Below are 23688 nucleotides of genomic sequence, written 5' to 3'. Positions count from 1 at the left end.
GAACCGGTAAAGACAGAACTCACCGGTATGAAATGTGAAGTTATAATACGGTTTATAATAAAAATGTGTGGCTTCATAACATTTCAACAATTAAATTATAAACAAAGAATAATATTTTATTTTACGATTCATGACTCTCATATATAATCTAAAATTAAAATCTAAAATAATTTTTTAAGTACGTTTCATGCACATTTTTTAAATTATATAATAAACATACAGTATTGTATTTAATAGAGGTAGGTAGACTATTATTAAGAGCTTATAATTTAATACCTAACTCATTTATGAATTAGGCATTGATGAATTAGTAAATCGGGGCCTGGATGCCGCTGTATACTACGAGTAATTGCTTGAAGGGAAGTTACTATAGTTCAGGGGAAAAAATAATATACTAATTGAGTGCCGGATACAAACGGGACATATACTTATTGAGTTGGAAACTAATAGTATACGAATTGAGTCCGAGGATTATTTTGAATAAAATATAAAATCAACCATCCAGAGTCCAGACACTGCGTAAATTATGCCGTACAGCCGTGCCGCGCGTCAAAAGCCGCTCCAGATGGATATACCTATATATATTATGTGTGTATAATTTTCATATCGTTTTTATTCATATTTAATGTTTTGTTTTATTCAGCCCATCCAAACATTTACCAATTTATAAACATTTTGTTGAATGTACAATGTGAAACGTGTATAAAACTTAGAATTGTTTGTATAATTAATACAAGAAATTATATAAAAGAAAAAGAAAAGGAAATCAGTAATCAAATGCAGCTGTTGCAGCCGAACACTATAACTAGATTTGAATATATATAATGTTTATCTCATATATTTTTACCTACATAAAAATGTTATTTCATCATCATTGTATATCTATTTAATTTATACAATTTACTTGTAAAACATTTTTACCATACTATTATATAATTTTTTGTTACATACAGACCTAAATCTATAAAAATGGGAAGGAAAATGTTTTTATTTTTTTTTTTATTTGACATGACTCAGTATTAGAACATGGATTCAATTGGTACATACTACATACCCTAAAACAATTCGAGAATTAATTCGTCATAAAAGATGCTAGGTATATATGATGGGTATCTACTACATCTATCACAGTATAGGTATATCAACTCATAGTTACTGTAAAGATAGCCAGTCATGGTGGAACGAGGACTGGGGCGATTTGTTTTAAATGAGAACTCGGAATATATTTTTTATAACACAAAGACCAAAATGTCAAATACAAATGTTCGAGATCAGAGACAGGGACTAAAAGTATATTAAACGGATGAAATAGACCTAAGATTAATATATCATATAATATCATAGAAGTTTTATCATAAAATATAATATTTTAAATTTTTTATATATTACTATAAAGTTCATAAATTATATCTAAATGGTGCTGTTAACCATTTGTATGAAAAATAGTGTGGTAAAAAATTTCTTCGCACAAGATTTAAAACTGTGCATACGTGGAATGCCATGGTTCAACATAATTATATAGTACATGAACAATGAGTATGTATTATTATTGTAAATAACAATAATTTTATGATGTTTACACCTTACATCATATTATTATATTGAGACGATGTATGTGCTTTATAATGCAGTCAATACTCAATAGATGTTGAAGCGTTCTGTCTATTCTAAACAGTAATTTCCATTAGATAATTTGTATTGCAAAAAACTGTATTAGCTACGGTCGTTAATTGTCACATCTCACATAGTATGCATTATTTATTATATTTTAATTCAGTTGTACGATGCTAAGCTTGAAACAAAATCTTGTAATTATTTCAAATCTCTTTTCAATGGCTTTTCAATTAAAGTTATTCAACCATAAATGTCCAATCAATAAAACGTTAATAGGTACTATTAACGCTTATACGGTCTACTACCGTAATTATTAAAGCATATCATTCAATATAATATCGACCAATTTATTTTGAAATTAATGACTGTAATAATAGGTCCTCTGCCTGAAATCAGCTATTTCTCTTGTGTCAAGAAAAATAAAACATGCGTTGAATGTTGTAGAATAAAATTTTAATTTTGCGAAGTGTTAATATTTCAAAATATTTATATTATTAGGTAGTAGGTACTTATGTACCGGCAATAAATGAACACCAATCTGTCCTAAATACAATTTATATTATAATTGTATTTAAGTGTAACCTAAATATTTGTTGTAATAGGTTATAATTACCTATATTGTTTATGCATAAAATATCAAACACTTCAACTACTGCTATTTAATTGCGTAAAAAATACAAGTTTAAAACCTAGTAATTTACCATTATTCGCAAAACCAACTGAATTTTTAATCTTTTTATTTTAATTGTGCTCGATATAAACTGACAAACAACTAATTTAATTTTTATCAGGAAACATTGTTTTTTAGACCAATTGTATAGACAGAAAAAAATAACTAAGTAATAATAAAGGTAATATTTAAAAAAATTTAATTTAACATAATAAATATTTACACTTAACAAGAATACAAACAAAAAGTATATGAAAATATTTACAGTAAATGTCTAGTTAAAAGTATATTTTTAATTTTCAATTTTCTCATAAGTTAGGTTTGGTATATTATATTTTTGGACACATATTGTCTTGTCCATAGTAAAATTGTACAAATAAAAAATAATTAAAGTTTATGTGCATATGAAATAGTTAGGTATATATCAGAAAATATTAATTCATCTTTTAATGAGTTTTATAATTCGCCATTTATAAACGAATTCATAATTCCATACACTTAATAATTAAAATAACATACATATACATAGCACATACATAGCCATTTACATACTTCGGTATTATAAATATATCATGGTTTTCTAAGTTCTGTATTTTTACAATGATGTTATTTTAATTTCCGTACCTTTAATTAGTACATTTAAAATGCATGACGTTAATGCATTTTTCTTTTTTGTTCATAAATTGTGCTACCTCCTTTTAAGTTTCAAACAATTTATCCAAAAGTTTTTTTTTAAATTCTTAAGTTAATCATCAAACCCATCAAAGTCGTTGCGATATTTTATTTGATACGCAATGTAAAGTGTTTTATGCTTTCAAAATGTCATGAATACTCGTAATATAATGAATAAGAAAGGATCTGTCGCAGATTCTCGTTGTACACAATGGTGTGGAAATAATTGCTCAGAAGTTTAATTGTTGATATCAAAATTATATAATACTATTTACGTCAAACGCATTATCACGTATAAATCCTCGAGTAATCTTAATAGATATATATCTATAGGAGACTTAAAAGATCCAATTTACATAATATGGATTTTGATCAATGCGATTGTATAAGGGTAAACAATTTTATAGGTGTAAAGTATAACTAAGTAGTAAGTATTTTACATTTTTTATGTTAATCGATCACAACGAAATAGAAAATATGCATTTAAACACTGCATTAGAAGTTATAAACGAGGCATTGAGGTTATAACTGTAGTAAGATTTTAAATGTTTAGAGACGATAAATGTTGCAAAATTATTCTTAAATGACACGTCTAAAAAATATTTTACAGCTTACGAGACCAAAATAAGCATCTTTGGGAGAAAAACTTTTTGAAAATGTAATATATTGTATTATAATTCAAAATATTTAACACGAAATGGTAATTTTAAATATACACATAACATAGCATAGTTGCCGATACTCAATCGGAAATAATAGATGCAAATAATAAAATATAAACACGCATAAGTTTATGCTGTATAAAATGTGTCGTTAGCTATGATGGTCATTTTCGATTGAGAAATATATCTAATGTTGTGAAAGTAACTTTTTAAATGTACAAAGACGAAAATAATTGGAAAGTATATAGTGTAGATTTTATCTTTAAGAATACTCGGGAAATGTGTGTTCGATATTAAAAATTTTAAAAATTCGTATATATTATAAAATTTTGCAAATCGATATAGATTGTTTGCAACATATTATAATATAAAATGACAAATTGTTACAGAAACTCAAATTTATATCATATAATTATATACAGGGTTAGGTGCTTGTTCGGTGTAGTCAGTCTATAGTATACAGCCTGGGTGGCCATTGACCAATATTCTTAATTTCAAGAGCCTCTAATTATTAAGCTAATTCGAAGTAAGCCACATTGTTATAAGATATGTTAATAAAATGAAGACACGTTTTTCATTTTTTAACAAATGAAGAAACGTTTTATTTTTTAAACTATACACAGATTATTATTGGTCAGGTGCACATTAAAAAATGAGATTTTACTTTTGACAAGTTCTCTTCGTATTTTATTAATTCATTTTACTCTAAGCTCGTGGTATTAAGAGTCACACGAGATTATCTGGAGAGCCGCATGTGACCACACCCGGTATATAGACTGTATACAATATATATTATGTATACATAAATTGCTCTACCATTTTATTGCCTGTGCTTTAAGACTTATCTCATTATTTGAACACTTAAAGGAAATTAATTATTCAAATTTTATAATATTTACATAAATTATCTCTAATTACCAATTTAATATTACTATCTCAGATTTTTAAGTAGCACAAAAATAAACATTTGCATTTTTTAATTTATGGTTTAACGTTTAGGCCAACTAAAAATACCTGAAAATCATAATACGTTTTGTTTTTTATCATATAGTAAAAGCTTTCACAAATATATTAATTTGATAGGTAAAGAGATATTGACGAAGAAAAACACAATGACGGTGAGACACGATTTGTTTATGTAAATAGGCCAACTTCAGATAAACGTGACAACGTTTAGATAATAATCCGATTTACTTAAATTGTATAACTATAGGTACTATATATATTACCATGTAAATAGTATTTTTGTAGATATTCACAATATACATATATATTATAGATTAATTTGCGAACCTACCTATGCATAAGTATTTTCACTGCAACAGGACCGTCGTGGCATCGCGTATACATCGAATATGAGCTAAGGGGTTTGCGGTTAACACTCGGTAGTTTGCTTACGCACGGATTATCGTTGACGACATAATATACTTATAATAAAGTTTAAACGATTCTTGTGATATATACATATATATATATATATATATATATATATGCATAGGTGCACCAATTGTTCTCGATAATACTTGTAGAATTATTCAAAACAATACGCACATACGAGTAATATGGATGTTCGCAGAAAGACAGAAAGTCGATGTCGGATCAAGTGCACCTCATCGGTTTTTAGTCGGTCAAACTCTGGTAAACGTACAGGTAATAATATAATAATAATAATATGGTTGTTCGGCGTGTATAGACACACCTGTTATATATATATATATATATATATATATAAATACAGTATAATTATACTGCTAACTATTATAATATATAGGCGTACCTTTAAAACGATATATATATATGTGTGTGTGTGTGTGTGTACCTATATATTATTTCAATGTTAATAATTTGTCTCTTTATTCAAGCACCATACTAATTATACTATATAGGTATTGTGCCTGATGTTTAGTATTGTATGTGTACAAACAACATGTACGATATGAATTTAATTACGACGATATACGGTTGTAACTAATGTAACTTGTAAGTTGTAACGATCGATTTGCTTGATAAGAACGCGTGGGATTTCGCACGCGGTGCTACATATACGCAATAGTTTATATACCTACTGTAAATTAATAAAATAAAACCATGTAGTAGCGTATTATAGCAATGCCATGAGTATGTGTGTGTGTGTGTACAAGCATGCGTGCGTATTTGTACCTTCCTGCCGCACTAACGTTGAGATTACACAGAGGACTTAAGCTAAACTAAACGAAAACGACGACAAAAAAAGACTCTCGCGAAAAGACCGAATCGCAATTGGGTTAATGCACTACTATATATATATATATACCTATGTAGGTATGCGAATATATTTGAACAATGGACACGCGAATGGCCGACACAACATTATATATAAACATATACACTATACAGGGTGATTCAGTGAGTATTCTCAATTTTTTTAGTTTTTTTTTTTTATGGTTTTTGGAATTTCAAAGTACCTATACTATACGTAGATTCTTATGCCAATTAAATACTGTTATTTTTTAATTCATGAATCACATTTTTTATAGTTTAAAATGTGTAACAGATGATTTTTTTAGAAGACGTTTATGTATATAATTTTAGATTACTACAAGAATAGTTTCTGTTAGGTACCTATTCAACTTTATGACTTGATGATAATAATTGATAATTAGGTCCATGATAATAGAATTAAAAGATATGAGAGCCACGAAGATTTGAAAATTATGCAATTTATATAAATATATTAGTATTTTATATTTGTAAAAATTGCTAGTGTATACAGTTTACTAGTCTAAAATGTTTAATATAATATATTTAATATTTTATGCAAACAGTTTAAAACCATTAATAAATTATTATCTTTAATACTTAACATTAAGATTTTAATAACTCAGAAACTATTCGTTTAAATTTAGATTTTAATGCATCAACATTTTCAAAAAATTCACGGGCAGAACAAATTACTGTAAAATAGCGATTCTTAGTTGATAAATAATTTTGCATTGTCGCTCATTTTAAGTCTTTAAATGGTACAAAAGTCTAAGTATCTATACTCGAATAAAATTTTAAGTTAACTAAAAAAAAAAACCCAAAAATTAAAATTTTTATGAATGCGTTATTAAAATATGAAATGGGGGATAAGCTTGATTGGTAAAAACCCTGTTTAGAGTTAATAGTACCTACCCATATAATTTTATACACACAATATGTCAATAGACGTACCACGTACATATAGTACCTACGGACTTATTTAATGTATTTATGTATCTATCGTTAAAAATAATGTACAAAGGCGCATTGTTGTAACCAAAGAAAAGTAATTTTCGATAGACTTATGTATATAATAATTTTAATATATATTATTATATTGTAATATGAATACTAAAATGTCACGACTGAAATAAAGGAACATTATATCGTGCGTATATAGTGACTGTATACCGTAAATAGCTGTACTATATCTATATGTACGTATAATATTACGAAGTAATTTTATACCGCCGGCAACTTCGTGCTAAATTAAAGTGCACCAAATCGCTCGCATATTGTATACTTATGTACAATATAATATGTCTTATTTACGACTGTATAAGGTTTTAGATTTAGTAATATATGTGACTTGGAAATATCATTTGACTCCGTCAATATCACGGACTAAATAATAGTATAATATTGTGTTTCTACATAATATTTTAAATAATCAGATAAGGTACATAATAATAATAATAATAATAATATTACCATTATAGTTAATAAGGCGTAATGAATAGAAAGATGGTAACGCAATAATGACGTAATGTAAATATGGTTAAGCCGACGTCAAGGCATTAATATAGTGGCTAAATCGGACGTGGCAGGAGTGTTAATATTGTACTTAACCTATCTATATACGATATACTTACCTACTGGCATTCGCGATGTTTAACGGATGTATAAGATATTTTGGGTATTATAATATTGTTATGTACTGCGGTGTAAAAAAGAATGATTTCCAACAGCAAAAACAATTTACTGCTATACGATTTAGGTACCTACTTATAACATTTTTTTTATATCTTCAATTGGTGAGATATAATCTCAAGTTTGAATTTAGTCTTGAAATAAGGTGATACTAATGATAGAATATAAAAATTTTCATGCATAGAAAACTAATCAATATAACAAACCTATGAATTTTTCATAGCCTTCATCAAAGAAATAATTGGAATCATTATAAATTAGGTATATGTATTACAGAATCTGTTCCAGTGGTTGGAATTTTAGTCAATTTTAATTTGGTAACAGCTACAAACTAAAAGGTTATTATACATAACACATATATTTATTGCAAAACAAAAATAATTATTGATAGGTATAAGATATTAATTTTTTTTTTTATCTTGTGATTCAAACAGCAGTGGATCTGAAGCTCATTTATAGAGGGAATATGAACTGATAGCATAGATACTTAGTACTTATAAGATTATAACTAAAAAAAATCTCAGGAGTTCAATTTTTTTAATGTAGTTACTACACTATTATTTTTATTTATACATTAAAAAAAATGAACCCCTAAGATTTGTTTTTAGTTATGATTTTATAGGTACCTATGCATGATATCAGTTTGTACTTCACACCAATATTTTTAAGAAAAAACCTATAAAATGTAGGTTTGATGTAGGTATTACTATGATGTATTCAATATTCAAATAAATTATTTATCAGCATTTCTGGAAAAAAAGCTTTGAATTCACTCTGATGTATAGGTAGAAGCTGAATCAAACTTCCAAGTGCACCTCACTATATGAGTATGGTGATTTAATGGATGTGTTAAATTGGAATTCAACGATAACTCATTGTATAAGAAAAATGATTGAGTCATATGTAGAGACGGTGCATATATAAGGATATATTTTATTTTTTCGTATTATACTATATTAAGTAAATCTTCTATTAGTAATACCATTGATCGTAGATAGTATAAAAGATAGGTACTATCTAGTATCTATACTCATTGGTAACACATATCGTACTCAAATAGATTCTTTTTTGAATTACAACAAAATCTATTTTGTCGATAACTACATGCATATATTATAGTGTTGCACATTAAAATTTCCGTTTTCTGCATTTCGCTTGTTAGTTTTTCCCATCTATAAATAAGCAAATTTCCAACCTTTTAACCCCTGAAAACTACACTACAATGTTAAAATTTAGCATTTATTTCTGCTAAAAACGCAATGACAGTTACAAAACAAATAAATTTCGTGGTATCTCACACTTATATATATATATAATATCATGTTAAATATGAATAAACATCCATATTGCATATTTTCAGTAAGAACTTAGCACTATAGTCAATTCATTGTAGCTAATAAATGTATTATTAATTTAATAGAAGAGATTGAACATTATAAATTATAATCATTGATTATTTTATAATTTTGTGCGATTTGCCAATTTTTTAAGGAAACTAAAAACATTCGCAAGTAATAATTAACGTAACATACTTATCTACTGGTAACATACTATATAATTGTATGGTATCAATATATTTTAATATATATAATAAATAATAAGACGATTGACCATGTATGGCATGTGAAAACATATGTTACTTTCATTTTTATTTTTTATATTACAGCAGTGGGAACAATTAAACTCATAGGTACTTAAGTTTAGTTTTAGTTTTCATAAAGTTATATACGTCATGAATAATAAACATGTTGTACAAATTAAAGTGATTGTAATAATTTATTTAAATAAAAAATATTCATATATTTTTGAAATTGCAAAATTTTTTTTCGTGCAGAATATATTTCCTAATGTGTATTACATTATTATTTTAAGTAAGCCAAGTATATAAAACGCTAAATATCTCGTAAAATATAAATGTATCTGGTATACAGTCTACATGTTTTAAATTTATGATGGATGCCATTATACAATACTTTTTATATCAAAATAAAATTGCACAATGTGTATGCATTAAAAATTGTTAGTAGGTAACTAAAGAGAAAGTATTAAAAATAATCAAAACTTATAATACAACTTACAAATAATGAAACAAATCAAACTCATTTATTTAAATTTTTGGAATAGTAAAACTATTATGTAGCTAATAAAAAAAATATAATAAATAATGATTGATTATAAAATAAATCGATGAGAAAATTCAAACATGTACATATTCATATTTTTACTGTAAAGTTTTATTACCAAACCTGTCATTGATTCTATAGAACTTTTATGAAATACGCGTTTTTTAGTCTCATACACCAAGTAGTAGTATATTATAATATAAATAGGCTATTACGATTTACGATGAGTATTTAATATTTAAATGTTACCTAAAATAATTACGGCTTCCGTATAAATACCAATATTTAATCGATTTGATTTTTATGCTGTCATTATGTATCTTTTTTAAGGTATATGATTACAGAGGATCCAAGATACAGTTTAAAAAGTTTTTTTATTTAATATCACAGATCACTTTCCTCTAGGCTCTATAATAACAATTATTACTGCAACATAATATAGGTAGGTCGAAGGTACAACCGCGCTTAATGTAAGAGAGGGGTATAACGTACACACCTCAATAGTACCTCTTCTACATAAATAATAGTAATTTCTCAGAGGTCACTTTTCGAATACTTATATTATTATTTAATTTTCATTGGGCCACCACGACTTCATTAACGACCCGGTTATGATTTAACCGGACTTAATAAATGAAACTGTGCAGACCAATCGATTACGATTAATTCATGTTTGTAAACATCACTGTTGTTGGTACCTGCTAAAACACCATACATATTATTATTTATTATTATTATTATTATCATGCCATTCACGTTTCATTAATATTATATCAATATAAAATACATTAGTAAGTCTGTACTGTATGTGTACAAACTGTCGCCGCTATACTTGAGTTTCCCGTAACGGCATTATTATTCTACGTTCTGCAGTATTATATTTTAAGGTTGCATTCGTACTTATATTAAATAATAATTATTATTTTACCTATAATAGACTCTATAGTCCTTAATATTATATTGCTATTGTGATTATTAGTGTACTTTATCGTGTTATTTAGTTTACTCACTGATCTCCGACACTTTGTTGTCCATTAAAAATACCAACTTTATATGATTCAAAATTTGTTCTATTCATATTATTTAATGTTCGGTGTAATAGTGTTCCAAACTTAAATTATGGCTTTAATATAAAAATTAGGCGTATCATGCCTTTGACTTTTTTTTTTTAATTTAATAATATAATGACGTATATTTTTGTGTACATTTTTAAAATTATATCCAGACATTACGTAGGCATATATCGAGATTTCTATTTGCCGATTCCGTTAATTATTTTCTGTCGATTTATCCCATCTAAATATACATTAAAAAATGTTGACCTGTTTGATCACCTCTTTAAAATTTTAATATCGACAAATTCTTTGTTATTGCATATCTAGAGCATTAGAGGATCAACTATTTCAAATTTCAGATTCATATGTAGTTTAATTTTTGAGAAATATTGATTAGTGAGTGAGTGTTAATTTGGTTTATGTATATAATATATAGATTAATTATTTTATTTATTTGACGAATATATGTATTATATAGTTTATTATTTGAACGTAAATACAGCTAGAATAATACCTATAAACCTATTTAAACTGCATGGAAATAAACATATTATTCTTTTAACGAAGGACATTTTCCCATAAATAATTATAAATAATTCATTTTGACTTGTTGTTCTAATCTTGAGCTATTACCGCCGAAATAAACGTATTCAACTGCAGGGCGTGCCGGGCGTGCCACAGGAGCAATATAGGATTATCAAGATTTAGACCAAAACCTTAGTTTACAAGCATAATAAACCGAATTTATGGACATAAAGTGACTAGGTAAATTTAATGTTTGAAATTAAAAGTCCTCAATTTATATTTTTTTCCCTAAGTCATAGTATTAAGTGAATTTAATAAATAATACACACACACACACATATATATATATATAAACATATTAGTATATACTTGGATAATATGTTGTTATGTGCATTCTAGTGATATAAAATTAATTTGAGAATTTTCTCCCTTTACACGTTACTCATGTTATTTTAATTTAAATTATAAATATCAAATTTGCTTATTATAATAATTTTATACAGATTGGACATAACCTTACCTTTCATAACACCCTATATAATATGATGATGTATACTGATATAATCATACTCTTAACTATATTTTTAGAGGATTTTATCACCGAGTTAATTGTGTTAGTCTGCAAATTCAAATTAGTTAACATAAGCAAATAAAACTGCATGCGTGAATTCTAATTTAATTTGTTACATTTGGTTTTTGTTAATTTGTGTGAATTGCCTTCATCACTTCACTATTCCTATCATACATCTTTAAAGTTCATAACGTTATTAAGAACTACCCGTGAGTTTTGAAAAGAACCTGATGGCATTTTGATGAGTATATAATATATTTTCATCTTTTAGTATTCGTCATGGTTAATATTCATCTTATGTATGGCATTAAACAGATTTGTATACATTCACACATCATAATATTATTCATCGAATATCAACCATATATTATAATATACAATGTATATATATAATACTGTATACACTATACAGTTAACTTGGTTTTTCGTTGTGATAATAATAATAATGCCTAAAGCTTACGAATATAAGTTATAAATGCTTTAATTCCGTTATAAATGTGCAGAAAATTTCAAATATGTGATTGAACTGATTGAAGTTTAACGTTTTGGTAAACATAAATAAATAATTAGGTAACTATAATTCAGATTTAAAAATAAATAAAATAAATAATATATGTTTATATCACAAATAAGCTTGCGCTGTTTGGAATAAAACATTGATATTTTGATAGCTTATAAGTATGTTATTACAATGAACGTCAGTAAGCTGTATGATGAATCTAAAATTCAGTATTAGGTATTTAAGAATTTGAGAAGTTACAGAGGGAATATTGAGATATGTTCTACAGTCATATGAGACGCGAAAAAGATCATAAATAACTACTTTCGTTATAAGTAGTGGATATAAAAATGTCAAGGGAGTATCTAATACTTAATGAAATTTTAATTTAAAAAAAAAGCGATGGTAAGAATTAGTCATACCCAGGTTTAAACCCACTATGGTTGACGTAACATTTGGACTAGGTAAAATAATATATATATATTCTGTGTTTATAGACAAGTGATAACATTTTCAGGTGGATCGTCTCAGCACGAAGATTGATGATTGTTGACGTAAAATTGTGTGAAATAGAAGAATATCAAACTCATAAGTATTTGAAGAAAGAAATTATAAATTTAAATTTAAAAAAAGTGGGTAAGTGGATGTCGCTCTGCTGTACATTAAGTGGTGGGGTGGACCTCTGACTAGGGTAGGTTAGATTTGAATACGAATTGTATACGAAAAACGATTCTGAACGGATATGATTTGTCAGTCTAGGATATATTATATTTAAATATTATCATATATTCTATTTTGAAACAAATATTTTATTTTTCAATTAGGACGCATTTTGCATAAGGCATGGTTAATCAATTTTTCCAAAAACATTACATGTAGTTTATCATAATTCATAATACCTTATATTATCATAGATATACATATACCTGATTTCATAAAAATTTAAAACTCAAACGCTCAAAACATTTTTCCTATAATGACGCTTCAAATTTTATGGAAAACTTAGTGTTGAATTTTTTAACCTTAGATATAAAGACAATTTTATGAATTTTGAACTAAAAAATAGTTTGCAAATATTCATGGTTTTGACGAATTTTTGTCAATATTTGAATTATAAACGCTTATAAAAAAAAATTGTGCCTATGTATTCTTATAATTTTTTAATCACTATAAGAATAACTTATGAGAAACTTTGTATTGTATTTTCAAGTATTTTGATTGGGCCAAAAAAATTTTATCGAAACTTCAAAAAAAAATTTTTCAGTAAAATTGACACAGACACAAAAACAAAAAAACACACATTATTGTAAAATCAATACATTCATCACTCCGTTCAGAATCTAAAAGGATTTATTTTATTATTCTGCAGTTTATTACCTTCGATTTATTATGGCTGTACCCAGAGGCGTATTTATATATTTACCGCTTGTAGGCTTTTGGGGAATGACCACCCTTAGTAACGATAAAATAAAATTTAATTAGGTGGGTATGCAAACAAAATGTTATTTGAATTTTAAATACAAAACATAATAATTATTATTATAGTTGAAAAAAATAAGGAATAGCAAAATGTTGGTATAAATTCAAAATTTCTTATACATATAATTAATTATTTATTTATTAGAGTATTAGACGATCGATTTACGTTGACATTTTGTTGTTGCAAATTTGACAATTAAATCTTCGCAATTCAATTCACTTAAGACTTAACGTTTCATTCTTTATTAAGAACGTTGCTAAATTATTCAACTATTGTCATCAGTTTAGTTGGAACTTAAATAGATTTTTACGCGTTTAAGGCATGAAAATGATTTCTTGGTAGTATAATATTCCACACTGGTACACTCAAAATCTTAATGCTGTCAATGTTTGGAATTATTTCAATTTGTCAATATTTTATTAGATTATACCATTATTGGCACGAATATTCTCGATAGACGACCTCACGGTGATAAGAAACTTTAAAAATAATAATTTCGAATTAAATTTATTTACAATGCTATTGTTTTTAATAATCAAAAATAATTTTGTTTGTCGTAGTGGGTATCGGAGTATTTTACAATGACAGAAAACGAGTATAATAATAAGTTTCACCGAGTCAATATGCAATACTATCAATATTGAAAGAAAAAATCCCTTGAAAAATTTGCGCCCCTAAAATTTGCTGCTGTGAGTACGTGCATATAGTGTCTAAATATAAACATGCTACTGACTACACTAGTGTAGGTAGTTAGGTAGGTATGTAGTGAAACTAATTTAAATTATTGATACGAATTATGAGAGGGCTGGCTGGAGAGAATGAGTGATGTAAATTAAGGTTAGATAGGATAGGTAGTATAATATACTAATATTTGATATTCTAATATTATTGTATAAGTAGATAGAAATCAAAATATGGAGTTAGATGATATCTGGATGTATATGTATAACATTTGTATACGTACAGAGTGTTCATCAAGTATGCTCAGCTCCACTTTTTTTCAATAATGTTTTTATTCAATATCTGATTTTTGCATTTTTAAATGCATTTAAAGAATATTTTTAAATTGACTGATATTTTTATGTTTAGTGATTGCTCATGAAACTCAGTATAAGTATTTATAGTATTAATTATTATTAGTATATATTAGCATGCAAATATAATCACGAATATCATATTATGCTTGTTGTTATTGATGTAGAGATGTAGGTATATATTGGCCTACTTTTACAAACCAATTATTATTTATGTTTACATTATGATAGTTTACATGGTGTGTTATTACAAATTTACAAATGACTTCCAAAATATACGACCAACGCCTTTTCTGAGTAACATAGTTATTATTTTCACTAATAAATTAAATGTACGATTATATATGTGTATATAATATTATAATGTGAATTATGTACCAAGTCATTATAGATTCTCGGATTGACGCTAATAGCTGAAAGCCTATTTCTTACCATTAAAACATTCTAAATTTTTTTTTTGATAAACAGACCAAAAACAATGTAAGCTGTTTAGATCACCATAATGTGGTATTTATACCTAAAAAACTAAAAACAACACGTTACGCTTCGTTATGGCACAAGTAAACACTAGGTATTAATAACAAAATATATTATATCTATATGTTGATTTATTATTCACTTTATTAATATACTATAAGCACTGGACAATGATATGTCATGACTCATGACATATTATAGATAAGTAGGCAATTGTACAGATATAGATCATTTTTAATGAAACTCAAACTCAAAATTATTTTTAAATTTTCGTGGTTTTGATAAATTATTATTCCTACTTCAAAGATCATAAAAATAATTATGAATTTTTGAAGTTCAGCCTTTTTTATATTCTAACCAACAAACATATATGAGGAATCTTGTATTCTGTTTTTAAGTGTTATTATCGAGCAAAATATTTTTGTATAGACAATATATAATTAAAAAAAAAAAATATAGTAAAAATTGAAATTTTCTTATATCTGTATAAATAGTTCAAAAAGTGTCAAAATATTTCAAAAATTGTGTCTATAGAAAATGTTAATATAAATATTCAAAAAATATTTCATATACATCTACTGTTATTTTATTTTCAACTTCTCCTTCCCCACCAATGTACCAAATAAATTCACTTTTATATCAAAGCATTTTTATTGTCCGAAAAGGTGGTGATATGCAGATCACACAAAAAGCACACATCATTGTAAATTCAATAAATTTATCTGCCGGCTCAAAATCAAAAATAACTGTGCGATTTTATTATTACCATTAATTTAAGAAGTCTGTTTTACTGTTATAATATTATTTAAATATATATATTTAATAGTATTACTATATTTAGTATTAATGATACAGATTCTTTAACTAAAATATTATTGTTGTAAAAATATCTTGAATATACTAATTCAATTTATTAATCTGTAGTTATTCATCTAAATAATTTTAAAATATATGAAAAAATAATTATAAAATAATATATGAAAGGTATACCTAAGATCAATTTTTTTTCTAAACCCCAAACAATTAAAAAAAAAAGAAGATAAATGATTGATATAAAAATATTTATGATTTTTCAACTTAATTTATAATCCAGAATCCAAATTAAGATTTAAGATTTATAGATAGTATATTATATTATTTAATATAATACATTAGTGTCTCACTTTCTGAGAAATTTATTAGTTGTATAATATAGTTTTACTATAATTGTTCTCATTCTATATTCATTGAAGTCTCAAGAAATTTTTTTATCTTTTCACTTTTCCATTTATTTTTAATGAACATGAAATTATTCTGCAAAGATGATGTATTAAGTATTGATATATTGAAGTACCTATGCAGTGTATATAAAGGAGATTAAGAAAAGACCAATATTAGACTTTAAATTAAAAAATAAATTACAATGCCCTATTGTGTTTACCAGAAAAAGTTTTAAGCCTTAGAATACTCTAACTAAAAGTTCGTAAAAATCCGTTAAGTAGAGTGCAAAGTAACTTTCAATAAAATAACCTTGCATTTTAGATCAAGGACAATATTATAAACAAAAATAAATTAAATCACTATTTGGAAATTGTTGAATATCCTAAATTTTTACTTTAAAATAATAGAACTGAATATTGTCAGATAGGTTGTCAATTTTGTATAATTTTATCGCAAATAAAAACTTATATACTGTATAGGCTAATAAACATTGTATTTGAAGCCTTTAATTAATAAAATAAAAAAAAAAAACTTATATGTATGAGACTATGAGATTATCATCATTACTCAAATAAACGTGAAGTAAAAAAATGTCTATAAATTTGGTTACAAATAGTAATATATTGAGAAAGGTAAGTAAGAAAATATTTTTAGTAATTTCGTTAAATCGACAAAGATTATGTAGAATAATTAAATAAAACTCGGTAACTAGAAAATAGCAATTATAAAAAATTTGGTTATAATTAGTTACAAATTTAAATGATGAAGTAACAAGTATTTTGAAAGGGTATTTATGAGGGGAGGTAAATATAACTTCATACTCGTAAAATATGTATCAAGAATTTAAACTTACGAACAAGATAAAATAACAAATTAATCTGCATAATATCGAATATAATTAAAAATTTATTAGAATACTTATCTGATTGATTGGCCATTTATTATAATTGAAAATATATTCAAATTCATTACCCACGTTACAAAATAATTGCATAATTGTCAATGCCACTGACATCATTTGTCTGTATTAATTATATTGGACTTTCTTTGAATTAACTAATATTACTATTTTTGTTCAATCGAATTTTTAATATGAATATGATTGTAAATAATGTCTAAAATATAATAATAGGTATATGATTTTTTTAAACACTATTTTACACACGTATACAGGGTGATTCATTAACATGTTTATTAGTTATTAGTTATTACTATATTTTCATTTAACAACAAGCTTTTGACTCTGATTTTTGAATTTTTAAAGGTACCTAAAGATTATATTTTAAAATTCTTGAGAGTTTTTATACTACTAAGAAACGCTTCGTTACAATTCGAACTTCTTTTTTTCAAATAAGAACCCCTCTTTTTACTTAAAATAATTTAGTGGGTAAATTTTTTGAAAACGTTGATATACCTTATTTAAAATTCAAATTATTCGTTTTTCAGATATTTAAATATTTATACTAAAGATAAAAGTTCTTAAAAATGGTATTACAAAAATAAAAGGTTGAAGTAATATTGGATCTAGACATCTAGAACATATTTTACTGGGATCATCTTCACAAATCATAATTGATGATAGATTAATATTAACAAATATGCTTTTTATATTAATTTAACATGAATTTTGATTCATATTTATAAGATGTTTGTTATGCAATATATTATTTTCCTAGTTCCTATTTAATTTGTTGTTAAGGTTATGATCTGTTATTAAGACTCTATACCTATATTAATTATTATGTACCGGTTTTTCAGCAATAACAATTTGTTTAATTCATAAATTAAACATTTATTCGTATTTTGTTGTTTTGACACATTTAGCTATAAGAATCAAACACAATGATAAAAAGTTGTTTTATGTATTTTAAATTTGAATTTCAAGTGTTTCTACCTTGAACGTCTAATGTACATAAGGTGACCAAGTAATTGTGTAGTTATTATAGTACCAGTTCTTGAGTATTTTATTATACTTGAACAAATTAGGTATTTTCGTAGTTTATTATATAAATAGAACATTGGAAATTTAAACATTTTATAAAATATAATTTAATATAATATCTAAATAATTATACAAAGGAAGTGATCAGAAATTAATATTATAAATATTATAATAACATAGATTATTGGCTATAAAAAAAAGGGTTAACGTGTTATAAATTTGTACGATATCATCATATAAGATTTATAAATTAGTAGATTTTAAATATTTTAAAAAATTTAAAAAATTTTCCCTGTCGAATTGATCAGGACCAAGTGCTTCATGGAGGTTGTCAGCAATTTGTAGATTGTATCAGATCTCCGTCTAAGAAATATTGCGTTTTCAATATTGTAACGCCAATGATTATCCACGCCCCAAACCAAGGATAAAATAAAATTATCCGTAACTACATGTCTTAAATTTTCCGTCAAAAGTGATATAAACGAATCACGTAGTCATTTGCAGTAGTGTAATTACCGTGACGGGGATTTGGGTGTAATTTTTTTTAAACTAGCAAACCTTATTTTACAATAAATATTATTATTTACAGGTATTAGGTAAGCTATAGTATACTTTATAGAAATGATAGATAAAAACCTGACTCCTCTGTACATAACTAAGATAATATTACTCCGTAATAAATACTATATGATCACTATTGCACAAATATTATATTGAAATACCTACGGTTAAAAAATGCAGTACAATATTTTCAAACGATTTTTGAAAGAATTTTCGGGAACCTATATAATTTCCCCGAGTTGAGAACAATAATATGATCAGAATTCGTTTGTCGGACTTGATTTCAAAGTTATAATCTTTAGAAAATATATGATGCATTTAAACATGTATGATAGATCTCAACGGTTGTACTGAGAGGTACTTATAATATAAACCAACATTTTTTATAGCGGTTTCAGGTAATAAAATTTAAATCCCCTTCCCACAAACATACCAAATTAAGCCACTGATCATTTGTCGGAAACATAAAAAAATACCTTAAAATCTTGTCTCAAATATTTACAATTACCTGTATTAATACAATTAATAAGTAAAATGTTGTATAACCTTTCTTCTGAACAATATAATTACTATAGATGGCCTTAAACTTATTACAATAAATATTTTAAAAATTCAAATAATGCAAAAAACAAAAAATTGCACTTATATGTATATCAAGACTTACCGACATTCAAGGCAACGAAACAGCAAACTACAAAGCATCCAAACAAATAACATAAACTAATCAGTAATAAATACTAATACGTTTATCGATGTACCTACACAGACATCAAACAAAAATAATATCTGTACATTAGAATGAGACAAAAAATGTAAAAAAAAAACCCATTGAAATTAAAAGAAAAAATATATGTATCATATTATTTAGATCCAAATTACATTCTTACATATTTTAATGGATTTTCTTAAATGTAAAAACGCAAGGAAAGAAAATAATTTACCAGAACAACACTTAGAAATTCTTTAACCTCAAGTATAAATGAACAATTTAGTGTTTCATTAAAAAAAATCATAATTAGACATATAAACTAATTTAGTTCATAATAATATTAACGATTTGAAAATAAAAAAACACATTATTATACGCTAATAACCTCTGTTTTTGAAGGTAATAGATCAATAAAAATAAATAAATAAACATTTGATTCACAAAATTTTCATAGAAAAAATGAATAGATATTTGTGCATAAACAATTCTCAAAAATAGATTAACGTTTCTAAAATATAAGAAAAATTAGAATTATGGGCTGATAAGATAGATAATATAGTTGTTCTTAAAAAAAGTCATTCATTTTTTAATAGTGTTTAGGTTTTCTTTGGATATTATATACATATATAAAAAATGTCATTAGTGAATTATTATCTGTATTAGCATAATATATATGTTTCCTCGTCGAAACAATTAATAAGTGTATAATCATTATTATCGAAACGATTCCATAACACGATAACTATTGTCATTATTATTACGCAACTAAAGTAAAATGTAAAAACACTACAATTTTACGCACGAAGAACTGAGAAGTATTATAAAACTAAGATATTAACATATTGACAATTATAACCCGTTCAAATCACTCAAACAAATAATACGATGTTATTAATACCAAACAGTTATTATGAAATGTGTGAATGCTTGAAAATCAAATAAAAATCAGTTAGGTAACAAATTAACAGTCTTCTAAAGTTCTTTTTAAACACTTAACTATGTATTTTTAATACTTTTTAAAAAGTACTTGAACAAAGTATTTTAAATACTTACTCAAATTATCTATATATTAAAAATCAAATACTAATACCCAATTAACTTACTTCTACATTTTCTATTTTAGTTTTAATTTTAATCGCGTAAAAAATAGCTATTTTTTTCCATAAATTATATTCAACCGAACATTTTAATATTTCAACAAGTTAATTATATGTGAATATTATACATGTCACAACAAATGATACATATAAAATGCTCTATATTTTATTAGCGAATAACATTCAGTTCGGTTCCGAATGTCGGTTTGTGCGAATGTTAGTTCATTAGCCGTATGCTCGCCGTTCTCTTATCTAATCGTTATCCTCCTTTACGGTTTCGTTAGTAATTTTTAATGATCAAGTATTATGTCACCTCAATCTATCGTGATTTCTTCTAAAAATACGAACATCTCGAACAAGAGACATTTTCCTACATCTTTTCTCTCGCCAGAGGTTTGTTGAAAACTAAGTAATTCACCAGTCCAAATCGGTTTTCTGTTCTTGCTAACCGTGACGACGCCGACGAGAATTTATCCGGTTTCAACGTCTTAATCCGCAACAGCGACGACAAATCAATTCACCTCATGTTTACATAAAAAATGTTGGCAATATTTCCAGCTTTATGACTAAACTCAACTCTGCAGATTTTATCTGTAAGTCTAAGCCCTCCAATCTCATCATCAACACACATTTAGTTGTACACTCCAATCTGTTGTTAACACATTTAGAGGAGAATAATTATAGCTATCACTCTTATCGGCCCGTTGTTCACTGCTCGCTACGCGTAGTTATACGAAATCTCCATCTAACCACTGCACACGAAGATATTAGATATTGTCGGCCTTTCAAAATTTGGTCATCATGTCCTCATCATTAAGCAATTTTAAAATGTTATGTTTGAATAATCGTTATTTTTATAATTGTCGAGCTATAATTTTTATACTACAAAAAGCTAGTATATAAAAAAAAAAACATGAAAATTGGTTCTGTTGTTTTATAAGGCAACAAAATGTATTTATAAAAATACAAAAGTAGGTGTTTATAAGTATCTAATATATTATATTGCATGGGATATTATATATATATATATATATATATATATATATATATATATATATATATATATATATATATATATATATAATTTTAAAATTACTTGTATAAAGTACAAAAGTATTTGTATTCATACTCAAATTCTTTCTTAACTGAATATTCAAACACATATTTTAAATTCCTTACAAAATAAGTGTATCTGCACTTAAGTATTTAAAAAAAATGTGTTTTACAAGATTGCAAATGACAATGTTATCACTTCTGCCCTTTCTAACCCATTCATCTCTGGTTGTTATGTTTATTACTCAAACGTACTAATTATTTACGAATCTCTTATAATTAGCATAATATTGTACCAATGCTTAAGTTCTGCATTTATCCAAATTTTGAATTTTGAATTTTGATGTAGGTTGTAGATTCGTTAAGTCTAAATTCTGTCTCAAATAAAAGTAATTTCAAGAGACGATAGATTTTCGACAAATCGGGTGTTGTTGAATTTTGTCTTAGGTATTTACTACTACTATTTTCGTATCGACTACGCAGTAGCATGATATTCGGAAGCACGCAGGTTAGCAACGACGATCGTCGCAGTCGTACCTACATAGAAGCCTGCCGTCTGAGGTTACTCTTATAATATGAGATAGAGTGATTCCGACATTAAAAGATTTGGTGATCGTGTGAATTAAGGTTTTTTTTGGACTCTACAAACTTATCAAATACAACTACACTCACTACAGTATATACAACTACGTTAAATTCTTAAATCCTTAATAACGGTCGTGTAGAAGCGTCCCTGCAGTGAAACTGTGAATTAAATACATAGATATCTTGAAGCGCTTCTCTTGGCTATTAATAACTTCTCGGAATACATCCGTTGTAACTTGCAAGACTAGTTTCGTCGGAATGTCGTCTAACGGCACAACATTTTTCGCACTCTCGAACGACGTGTGGACGTGAAAACGATTTGATCGAGAATTATTGAGAAGCTGAACGATTCTAGTTTAGCAACCTATCGATTTTTAAAAATTTTTTTTTCCAAAATGTGTGTTTTACGGTGCTTTATAAGAATATAACAAAAAAACCCTCTCAAACTTCGTTTTGAAGTTATTGACGAAAAACTTCAAAAATTTCATTTTTTTCGTCACGCGCATTTATAAAAAAAAATATTGAATATTTTTAATTTTTTTTTTTTAATGTGTAGTTTTTAGCGTTTAATAAATTGGTAAAATCAAAACTTAACTGAAATACCTTCTTTTGAAGTTTTTACACGTATAAATTGGAAAACACAATTTTCAAGATTCATAATAAATGTTTTCTAAAATTAGCTAAAAATCGGTTTGTTTAATATTTTTATTTTTTTACTACGTAAAGTTTTTGATGAAAAAGTTTTTAGTGAAGTCAGAATTGTGCTATCTAGCTTAGTTTTAGAGTTACAGGTATTAAGAGTTTACAGTGTTTTATAGTATCATACCGTCAAATAAGACTTCTCGGAGAAATGGGGCCCAATCGACAGATGATTGCCGAGCTATTTTCAGTTGCTTCCGAATAAATTCGAGGGACACTTTTTCGGTCCACAAATACGCGAATGTCAAAATTTAAAATATTGACAAGTGGGAGTTTGAAAAAAAAGTGGACTTTCGGATTGATTGGTAAAAATTGTACTTAAATTTCTTTTTACTACTGTTCACATAGGTTTGTTTACATCGCCAAACGACACCGTCACAATAAGCTGTGCTAGGACAAAATTCTAAAAAGTGGTCTTTATTACACTTAATAATATTTTTTTTTGCAATAAGGCCCCAGGACTGTAAAACACTGTAAACTCTTAATACCTGTAACTCTAAAACTAAGCTAGATAGCACAATTCTGACTTC

This window comes from Diuraphis noxia, unplaced genomic scaffold (assembly GCF_037042655.1).
Source record: "Diuraphis noxia isolate RWA-SAM2 unplaced genomic scaffold, SU_Dnox_SAM2 contig0004, whole genome shotgun sequence".
NCBI classification, from domain to species: Eukaryota; Metazoa; Arthropoda; class Insecta; order Hemiptera; family Aphididae; genus Diuraphis; species Diuraphis noxia.
This window is presented reverse-complemented; position numbering follows the sequence as displayed.